The sequence below is a fragment of the Myotis yumanensis genome, unplaced genomic scaffold (assembly GCF_028538775.1).
Source record: "Myotis yumanensis isolate MYYU_CA2020_CCGP unplaced genomic scaffold, mMyoYum1.0.hap1 SCAF_7, whole genome shotgun sequence".
Taxonomy (NCBI): domain Eukaryota; kingdom Metazoa; phylum Chordata; class Mammalia; order Chiroptera; family Vespertilionidae; genus Myotis; species Myotis yumanensis.
In genome coordinates, this window is record NW_027223758.1 from 15,947,388 (window position 1) to 15,958,007 (window position 10,620).

The 10,620-nt window shown below is 42.5% G+C and overlaps 1 pseudogene; it reads left to right on the top strand.

Moving 5' to 3' along the window:
• The first annotated feature begins 343 nt into the window (after positions 1-343).
• LOC139014352 (non-histone chromosomal protein HMG-14 pseudogene) lies at positions 344-632 on the top strand (annotated as a pseudogene).
• The last annotated feature ends 9,988 nt before the right edge of the window (positions 633-10,620 follow it).

The window sequence follows — 10,620 nt, forward strand, 5'->3', positions numbered from 1 at the left end:
GGGTAAGAGTAAGAAGACCAGGAAGTAGAAGAGAAAAAAAAGAGGTGAGAAGAAGTCCACTTATTCAATATATTAATCACCTACTATGTAGAAAAGAACATTTTTAGTCCCATAGGGCAGTGGTTCTTAAACTTTGTGGACCAACTCCTTAATAATGCTTTTTAAAAACAAACAAACAAACCACTATTTGTTGACTTAAGAACAACATAATGAGGAAAAGTTAAAACACCTCCGGCCTTGGCCCCCAAGGGGTGCGGGATTGAGAGCAGCCTCCAGGCAGCCCAGCTTCACAAAGATGCTTGAGGCATGCAGGCACCCAGCACGCACATGCCCCACTGCTACCATGCCCAAGAGGAAGGTTAGTTCTGCAGAGGGGAGGCGGAGGAGCCGAAGAAGAGACCAGTGAGGTTGTCAGCTAAACCTGCTCCTGCAAAAATCTAAAAAAGCCAAAAAAGGCCAGGATAAGTCTGCAGACAAAAAAAAGTGCAAACAAAAGGGAAAGGGGGAGCAAGGGAAAGCAGGCCGAAGTGGCGGACCAAGAACCTAAAGATTTACCTGCAGAAAACGGAGAAACGAAAAATGAGGAGAGTCCAGCAGGAGATGAAGCAGGAGAGGAAGAATTCCAAGTCTGATGAATATCATTTACCATGTCTGACCCGTGGTCCCTGTCTCTCTCCTTACGCAAACCAAAAGATTTTGTAAACCCAAGTTTTCAGTAGCATTTAGAAACATTTTTAAGAAGGAGGGCGTTTCACCTCATCCTATTTTTTAAGTATAAATGCTTTTTTTCTAAGAGGTGAAATCATTTGCTGGTTGTTTAGTTTTGGTACAACCAGAAGATAGAGGGATATTGAATATGAAAGGCTTTGATGGCCTTGGGTGTCAGGTTAACATTTCATACATGAGATAGGTTTAATACAAAGCGTACTAAATGGCGATTTGAGGCACTCATGCATTTAATATGTCTTGAACATTTTAAATTACTTCTATTCTCATGTGTTTGATAAAATTGTTTCTTAAAGAAAACCACTCCTTGATCGTGGCTCTCCCTGTCAGAATTTTGTGCAGCTGTAACATCTTTGGTGTGGTAGTCCAGATTTCCTAGTAACTTTGTTAGTGTGCTGTAAAAGGTCAAACGTTTGATTATGTAGTGTATATGATATTAAATTGTGAATTAGTAGGACTTTGATGAATGGAGTATCAACATTTGAAGACGTTGGTATTGGATATTCTAAAATTTGCCTCCAAAATTTAAGCTGGAAAGTCACTGGAGTAACTACTTAGGAAAGAATCACAACTATATGGCTTTTTTTGGTTTTGATACTGATATCAATTGTGTACAAATTACAATGTCTATGTACTTATCCTCAAAACAACCAATAAAATTTCAATTATGAAAGAAAGAAAAGAAACCACTCAAGTGGGGGGTGGGGAGAAGGGCAATGGGGGGATAAGGACACATATCTAATACCTTATCAATAAAGAAAAAAATAAAAAGAAACCACTCAACGGGGGATGCAAAGATTAATTAGATGCAGATGCTGTAATAATCATAACAGACAACATTTCTCAAACACTGTGTTCCAGGTCTGCTGCCAATTGCTTCATAGGAACTATCTCATTTAACCCTAATAATAACCCCATGAAGAAGCTATTATTCCTGTGCCTGTTTACAGACAAGGAAACTGAGGTTCAGAGGCAAGTGACTTCTTCAAGTCACCTCAGTGAGACAGAGATTTCTATGTGGCCACAAAACTTTTTTTTTTTCTCCTCAGAAGCATCTCGCCATAGTACCTTTTTTCAGTTGCCTTTGCATTTAGGTGTGACCATGTGACTGAGTTCTGATAAATAAATTGTGTGCAGGAATGGCCACCAAAACCTCCTACATAATTCTCTGTGCTCTCCTTCCCCAATCTGGCAGCCGGGCGCAGAGGACCCAGAGAAGGCTCTGAGGCCCTGGGTGACGGTGGAGCCATCACATGGAAAGAAATTGACCGAATTTCTGAATGACAGTGTGAAAAGTACCTCCTGACCAGCAACATCCACTTTGGATTTTGTGTGAGCAAAATGTTACTGTGCTTAAGATGCTGGGTGTGGGGCTTTGTAGTAGCAGCTGGTATTACATACCCTGCTTCATGCTTGTGGATTGCAAGCAGTGAGCCAAGATCCACTGACAGCGGCACCAGAGGACCCACAAACCCGGAAAATACAAAGGAAGACGTGACCAGTGTCTTTCTTAAATCTCTTTACCCCCATTCTTGGTACTCTTAAGAGATCCCTACCCCTCCCTCTTGGCCTTTGGGAGAATGGTCAGCTGTGGACATGAACAGATGCAGGAATGGGAGGAGGTGGCATTGGGAATATGGAAAGGGAAACGGGGTGCAGAAAGGGAACTGAGGTGAATCATGTGGTCAGGAAAGATGAAAGGTAAGTGCATGCTGGGACATGTTACAATTCAGCTGGACACCTGGTAAGCCACGGGACTGGGATGGCTCCTTTTTAAATAGGTTCTCTCTCTCTCTCTCCTTCTATCTCTGTTTTCTTTCTCTCTCTCTCTTTCTTTCTTTCTTTCTTTCTTTCTTTCTTTCTTTCTTTCTCTCTCTCTCTCTCTCTCTCTCTCTCTCTCTCTCTCTCTCTCTCTCTCTCTTCCTTCCTTCCTTCCTTCCTTCCTTCCTTCCTTCCTTCCTTCCTTCCTTCCTTCCTTTATCCCTCTTTCTTTCTTTCTTTCTTTCTTTCTTTCTTTCTTTCTTTCTTTCTTTCTTTCTTTCTTTCTTTCTTTCTTTCTTTCTTTTTAATGAAGTCTTTACTGGGGATCAGGTAGGGCTGGGTCATGGACCACGCTGGGAGAGCAGGGCCTGCACCCCAGGCCAAGACTAATCTTCAGGGCAGTGCTGGAGAGCGCAGGGCTGAGCTCCGTGGGTGAGGGGTGCAGTCTGGCTCCTCAAAGCAGAAGCCACCACTGAAGGGAAGGACGGTTGATTGGCTTTAGTGCACGAGGGATAACGTGAGGTGGGGTTAGGAATTTTGCTGAAGAAAAGTGGGAAACTAAAGCTTTAAAGGGCCTCTTGAAAAGGGGGTTCAGAGTGAGAAAGGAGGGGATCAGTAGGCATCTGGGGAGGGAAGAAGGGAATAAAAAGAAGGAGAAAAAAGTAAGACAGTTGGTTCTAGAGGTACAGGGAGGTCTGACAATTCTCCAGGGCCCTAAAATATCAGGTGCAGCTGTGACTGCTCCCTGCCCCCTCCTGGCTGTACAGGCCCTGCTTGCTGCCCCACAGGCGATCTTTAGAAACAGAGGGCCTGGCAGGAAATGGCTGGACACTATGTAGGCAGGGATGTCTTTCAGGACCTCACAGTGGGCCATGAAGTCCCTCAGGTTTGGGAATGCCTCCAGGCACCTAGGCTTAAATATAGGAGGTAGGTCACCGGAGTCCTAAGCCAGGAAATCCACAAAGGCGAGTTTGACTCCTGCAAACCAAGACCTTTTCTTCAGAAACTATAAAAAGAGCTTCATCTTTTCAGGGAGTGCTTGCAAGTACTCAGGTTTCAGTTTCTCAAAAGTGAGAGATGTAGCAAATTCCAGCGAGGTCCATGCAGATGACCGTAACCCCGTTTTTCTTTGAGCCATCCCAGCAGACCAGAACTCTGATCTTTGACTCCACACCTCGATGGTCATGATGAGTGAGGCCACGATGGTCTTTTGGGTCTCCAATTTTCCATAATGTGCCGTGCAACGTGCCTCCAGGTAAACAACCAGAACAATCATCTCCTGTGTTTCCTTTTCCTCTGGGACCACAGTCTGGTACTGCATTCCAATCTCTGAAAACAGGGGGTGTTCTCTACCCCACCCCCGCCCTCCCTCCTTGCCCCTGCAGTGGTTTACAGGGGGGAGGGCTAGTCTGGGATTTGGTACTCCATCCTGACAGGAAGCAGAAGTTATCTTCTTGTTTGTTATTCTGATGCTTTTAGATTCAGATCGTGTCAATTGCCTCTTCCAACCTCTTCACACTCACTCATGTGTGTTGACGCAAGCAAGCTGGAGGGCACTCCAGTGGGTGTTGTTGGGGGAGAAGCCATTCTTGCTGAAAGTGGGATCAGGATCTCAGGGGAGCAATGAGAGCATGACAGGGGGTTGGGCCCTGTCAGCTGGGGGCAAGCATTGGTTTGGGTTGGCTGCTCAAGTCCTTTCGCCCTTTCACTTGGTGGGATGCAGTCTGTCATATATATACATGTAGGGGAGTAGGATGGAGCTAGGAAGAGTAGAAGAAGGTCTGGACCAGGGGATCTGAGGACTAGATCCAGTTCCATCTCTTAGAAATTGTGGGATGTACAAACCATTTGAACTCTCTGCACTTCCATCTCTCACCTGTAAAATAGGGGAAATGGTCTTATTGCCACATGGCATCAGTCAGTTCATGGGTGTGGCTTCATCTTGTAAACCATGAAGCCTCTTACACACATGAAGAGTCTTCCTCTCAAGGAAGTGAGTGAGGTCAGGTATAGAGTGTGATTTTCCCAGGGCCCCAGCACCCATTGGAGAAATCCCAAATTACTGAAAGAAGAGAGAAAAAAAGGGAAAGACTTCTCCTCACCTCTCTCTCCAGGCCTAATTGGTCCATTTGTCCCTTAGGCAGTAATATCAAGCCTGTCCCGGTGTGTGTGTGTGTGTGTGTGTGTGTGTGTGTGTGTGTGTATGCTTATGCACACTGAAGCTTCTTGATCCAGAAATGAAAGGCAACCCTGAGGCCCGCAGCCAGCCTGGTGAGGCTTCCCAAGGCCTGTCTGGCCTGCTTCTGCCACAGGGCAGCTGTTTACCCAGAACTCAGGCTGCTTGGCTTTGGGGCTCTGCAGCAGTGGCAAGCCTTTCTCCCTGTGAGAGTTTTGACTTCTCCCTCATCAGCCCACTGGCTGCTATACTAGGTCAGATGTATAATTGCCTGAGAGTCAGGGTTTGGTAATTTCCCTGAACCCTGAGGCTGAACAATGGACACCACCAGGGAGAAGTGCTGGTTTGGCTTCCAGGGATGACCTCAAAAGCTTTATTTGTTAGGAGGATCAGGCCATATGTCCTCATCAATCCAACATTTGGGTCACAGGGTGGAGAAGCACCCGGATCCTAGCTAATGCCATGGCTTAACTCCCCTCCCAAATGATAATTCAGAGACTCAATGGCAGAGGAAATTTAATTATTAAAGAAGGGAGAGGGATAGAAAGATACACTGAAATGTTAGATCGGGAGCTTGGGATCCTTATTTAAAAATTCTGAGCCACAAGAAGGCTCATGAAATTCTGTGACAATATTGACAAAAAGAATCTTTAATGGAGCATCCTTAGAGGTAGGCAAATATGCCAAATATTTCATGAAGTAAAAAATGGTGACTTGGGATGAAGATTTAATTGGGAGAGAAACTTGGCTGCCCATCAAATTAGATTGAAGTGTAGAACACCTCCACCTTCTGACTCATAACTATCATTGAAAAGGCCAGGGTAGTAAATACAGGTTGCCTTCAACTTATAATTAAACATTTGCTTTTCTGGGGCTTACCATGTGGCACAAGGTACAATGAGATACCAAGATTAACAACAGCCTAATTGTTGTTACTCATAAGTAAGGACAGAAAATTAATCATCATCATCACCATCATCATCATACATAACACCATAGTGGTGAACCGGATTTGAGAGGTTGGGAGGGGAGTCAAGGTGCAGATTAGGGGTAGACATAATTGCTAAAACTTTTGTTTTCCTATGGTATTCTGCCCTTCTCCCAGCTCCTGGCAACCACCATTCTTTCTGTTTCTATGAATTTGATTACAATAGGTACCTCATATGAGTGGAATCATAGTATTTGTGCTTTTGTGACTGGCTTATTTCACTTAGCATAATCTCCTCAAAATTCATCAAAGTTGTAACATGTCAGAACGTCCTTACTTTTAAGTGCTGAATAATACCCCATTGTATGCATATACCACATTTCATTTACCCATGCATCTATCACTTGGATTGCTTCTACTTTTTAGCTATTGTGAATAAACCTATTATGAACATGGGCATACAAACGTCACTTTGAGATCCTGCTTTTAATTATTTTAGTTATATACACAGAAGTGGAATTTCTTTATTCATTGTTTTAGTTATATACCCAGAAGTGGAATTGCTTTATTAATTATTTTAGTTATATACCCAGAAGTGGAATTGCTTTATTTTCAATTGTTTTAAGAATCACTATTCTGTTTTTTCATAGTGGTTGCACCATTTTACATTCCCAACAGTGCATATTTTCTTCACATCCTTACCAATGCTTGTTATAATCTTTCTTTCTTTCTTTCTTTCTTTCTTTCTTTCTTTCTTTCTTTCTTTCTTTCTTTCTTTCCTTCCTTCCTTCCTTCCTTCCTTCCTTCCTTCCTTCTTTCTTTCTTTCTTTTTTTCTTTCTTTCTTTCTTTCTTCCTTTTCTTCGATAAAAACTATCCTAATGGATATGATGTGTTTTTTATTGTGATTTGATTTGCATTTCCTTAATTATTAGTGATATTGAGCATCTTTTCATGTATTTGTTGGCCATTTGTATGTCTTCTTTGGAGAAATGTCTATACAAGTCCTTGGTCTATTTTTGACTGAGTTATTTGGACAGTTTTCATTTTTAACCAAAGACTGTGATCGAAGAGGTCTGGAAAAGGACCTAGGTATCTGTAGGTAATGGAAGTATCACAGATGTTTCTAAAGCAAGTCATGTTTGAGAGCCACTGTGTTACATGGCAAGAGCTTTGCCTCTGCCAACTTCATTAAACATGCACATGTTCATATGGAGGATCCAAGAAAAATTTAGAACTCCGTCATGTTGTCCAATTTCTCTCTATATTAGACAGAGTCACTATGATTTTATTTTGATTCATGAATGATCTAGTTGCCTTCTTTTCTTACCTTCAGACAACCTCGAGGAGGTTGATATTGATCACCAGTGACTGAGGAGAGTAAGGAAAGAAGAAGGAATTAAAGTCTAACAAAATAAGAGTTTCGGTTAAGGAGGAAGCTAAGCTATTCTCCATGTTTTTCTCTTCTGAGGATCACACTCCACGAGTAGACAAAAACAGAATTTAGGAACCCTGAGAGGGAACACCATACTCAAGCTGTGACTGAGAAGGATTAACCAGAACATGGTGCTGGTAGATGGGTTCAGTTACTAGATTTCACACAGGACCATGGGTGATAGGAAGCAAAGAATCCAGAGGTATTGGTCAGCTTGAGGTTTGTTGGTTGTAAGTCATAGAAACACACCTCAAACTGATGTGAAGTAAAGGACACAGTGGTGTCTCATGTAGTGGGGGAAGGCCTCAGGGAGACCCCGTGACACATTCTCATGGTCTTCCTTCTTTCTGTCACCGTGAATGTCATACAGGAAGGAAGCACTGCTGCTGAGAGATTCCTGATCTGACCACTTGTCTTTCCTCAACTCCAGTCTGAAAAATTCTAGGACAAGATTCCAATTGGTCTGATTGGGCCACTGCTTGTTGATGGACCAATCAACTGTGCCTGGGGTAGGAGTGACTATCAATCTATGACAGGATTATGTGTAGCAAGAGGGTGAGTGTTCAGTGTTTTTCAAGTCTCTGCTTGGTCACTCTTATTGATGTTAATTGGCCAAAGTAAGCCAATCAAAGCAATGGATAATCTCAGAGATCCTGGGGGCACTGCCAAAGGCAATGTGGAGGTCATGAGGGATGAGTTTGTGGCCATTTGTCATCTGTGTCAGTCATACGGATGCTTATACTCATCCATTGTTTCTCAGAAACCTGACCAACTTTTCAAAGCAAAAGAAAAAAATTGAAATGCCTACATTTCTTTGTATGAAATTATTTACTTAAAGCCTTGAAATATATATGGTATTTTTAATCATAAATAAATAAGTTTTTAGGATTTTGAGGCCTAAATGAAGGTGAACATATATGTAAAAAGTAGAATTTAAAAATTGTTTTTGGCCCAGAGGATAGAGTGTCAGCCTGTGGAGTGAAGAGTCCCAAGTTCAATTCCAGTCAAGGGCACATGCCTGGGCTGTGGACTCCATCCCCAGTGGGGGGCATGCAGGAGGCAGCTGATCAATGATTCTCTCTCATCATTGATGTTTCCATCTCTCTCTCCCTCTCCCTTTCTCTCTGAAATCAATAAAAATATATTTTGAAAATTGTTTTTGGACATAACAGTCTCTAGAGGTACATCACTGTTTATACATTTCTAAAAAGGTGTAATAATGACTTTAGAATACCTTTTTCAATATTCCTGTGTAGGTGCGCACACATATGCACATTTGGTCAGAATAAATCTGTAACCTTCTGACCTTCCTGAACGTAGGTCATGGCACATATTCAACTACTCCTTTAATGTTCAGCTTTCCCCACATTTTCATTTCGCTTTAATTCAGTTACAGGATTAGCCAACTGGGTAATACTTTAGTGTTAAAAATAAGAGTAATATTTGGATTCCAACCTGATAAGGGTGCTTTCCTCACCTTGAGTTACATCCTGCCATTCTCCACTCAAGAGGGGAGTGTGCCAGGCATTTCCCTTTTCTGTTCACCTTGGTTGGGACTGTGGGACGTGTTCACGCTTTACATGCTTTGCTCATCACATGTGACAAATTAATGTGTTTCTTGTTCTGTCATTGAGCAAACCAGAGTCAGCAAAGCAAAGTCATTTGGAGCAAGGTCATTCCGTGTTTGTGAGCAGTGCTTCCCTCACTTGGGCAGGCCCTCGTTTTCCCTGTGATCCTTCCTGACAAAGTTTTGATCAAAAAGTAATCGACATATTTCAACAAATGTGTGGCCAGTAACATTCAACAAAAAAAGTAACCTCAAAAAACTCTTTATGATGCCCAATGCAGACTCTGAATACTAACCATCGTTTTCTCTTTCTTCCCGACTAAGCAGAAACATTTTTCTTTTAAGTCTCTTCTTGAGGCATAGCAATGTTCTGGTGCCTTCCTCATGCTGGGAGAAACAGTTTCCGCCTATTTGCCCTTGTCCAAAATGGGAGCCTATCGTTTTTAAATGAGTGTCGCCCCCCCTGCCCCCACCACAACCACCTTCTTCCTACACACAACTCTCAGAATCTACATGTTCCAGTTCATTTCTCCATGACTACCTGCCAGTGAAGCATGGTAGCAACCATGTTTGGCTAAATGTTTAATATTTTAACACTGCTGACTTGGTTTCTGTCATTATTTGCTTGCTAAAATAATAGAAAAGTTATTTTGATTTTCTGAATGATATAAATCATCCCATTTGATTGAATACCCTATTGATTGTAATTTGAATACCCCATTGGTTGTGGTCATACTGGTTTTAGAAAATACATTCCTCTGTACCTGGAGGCCAGGACAGCACAATTACTCTAAATTGCCTCAGTGGCTCCAGATAATGTGTTTCCATTGACTCAGTGGTCCCAAGACCCAATGGCTCCAGATAATGTGTTTCTGTCAACTCAGTGGTCCCAAGACCCGAAACTATAATTAATCTTTGTAGATAACTAATCGGCTCACTCTAGCTTCTGTAACAAACTGCTTTTTTGCAAACTAGGTTCCTCATTCCAAATCTCGAGATGTAATCAATACCCTTGTGAGTTTTGCCTATATAAATCTGGTGTTGCGGTTATTTAACCACTATGAGATTTGGAGAGCAAATTAGCCCCTCATAGTCCCAGCTTCAAAATAAATGTGACTCCTTAATTCGACTTCTTGAGGCGTCCTTGTGTGATTCGCGGGGTATATTACAACACCAGCAGTGGAGTCTGTGTCCAGAAAGACCAAGTCACAAATTCTGGGTCAGAATCGGTTCTGGCTGCCCAGCCTCAGCAGTTAGGATCACAGTGTAGGGAGACCCAGGCCCCCTGCACAGAATGTCATAGCTACTCCATGGTAGGCCAGTTAGGTCTATGACTTCAGCAGGATTCCACCTGGTTCTGGATGGATGGCATGTGGCCAGAGCCCTGCCAACACTTCAGGACTCACTTGGGAAGGAGGGAAGAGGCTGAAGCCATAACAGGCTGGGTGACCGTGAACGGCAGAGCTTTAGCTGTCCTAGCTGACGTGCTGGTGAGCTGCACACCGCAGCCTGTGACAGACAGCTCCTTATTTGTAAGTAGTTAATGTTTCTTAGCAAGCACTTCTAAAAGAAATTGGTATGTAATGACAGCACTCACTGGAAAACAGGCCGATTAGAAAATGCACTAACTTATCTGGTATTCATTTGAAAAGTAAATGGATGCACGGCAAGGTGAGAGTTCACTATCAATTCAAATATTTTCCCGTAACTGGCTCTAGCACTCCTGCTTTAATTCAAGCAGAAATAGAAGTATGAATAATCAAAGTAGATGACGCTCATCAAGAACCTTTGTGCTTTGCACCATTGCAAATGGTCATTGAAGCTTAATGGCAAAAATTTACATTCTTCCTTTAATTTGTATTCCATTCCTTCCTTCTGAGTGATGTGATTGTGGCTGGCTGCTGCCTGCTATATTATTTTGATGCAAATGCTGTGTTGTGGGTGCCTGAGTCCAATATCCTGGCTTTTGCTAGGAAGGAGGGACTGTGAGAATAGTTCAAAATCAGGGTGATTTAAAGAGTTTGTAATT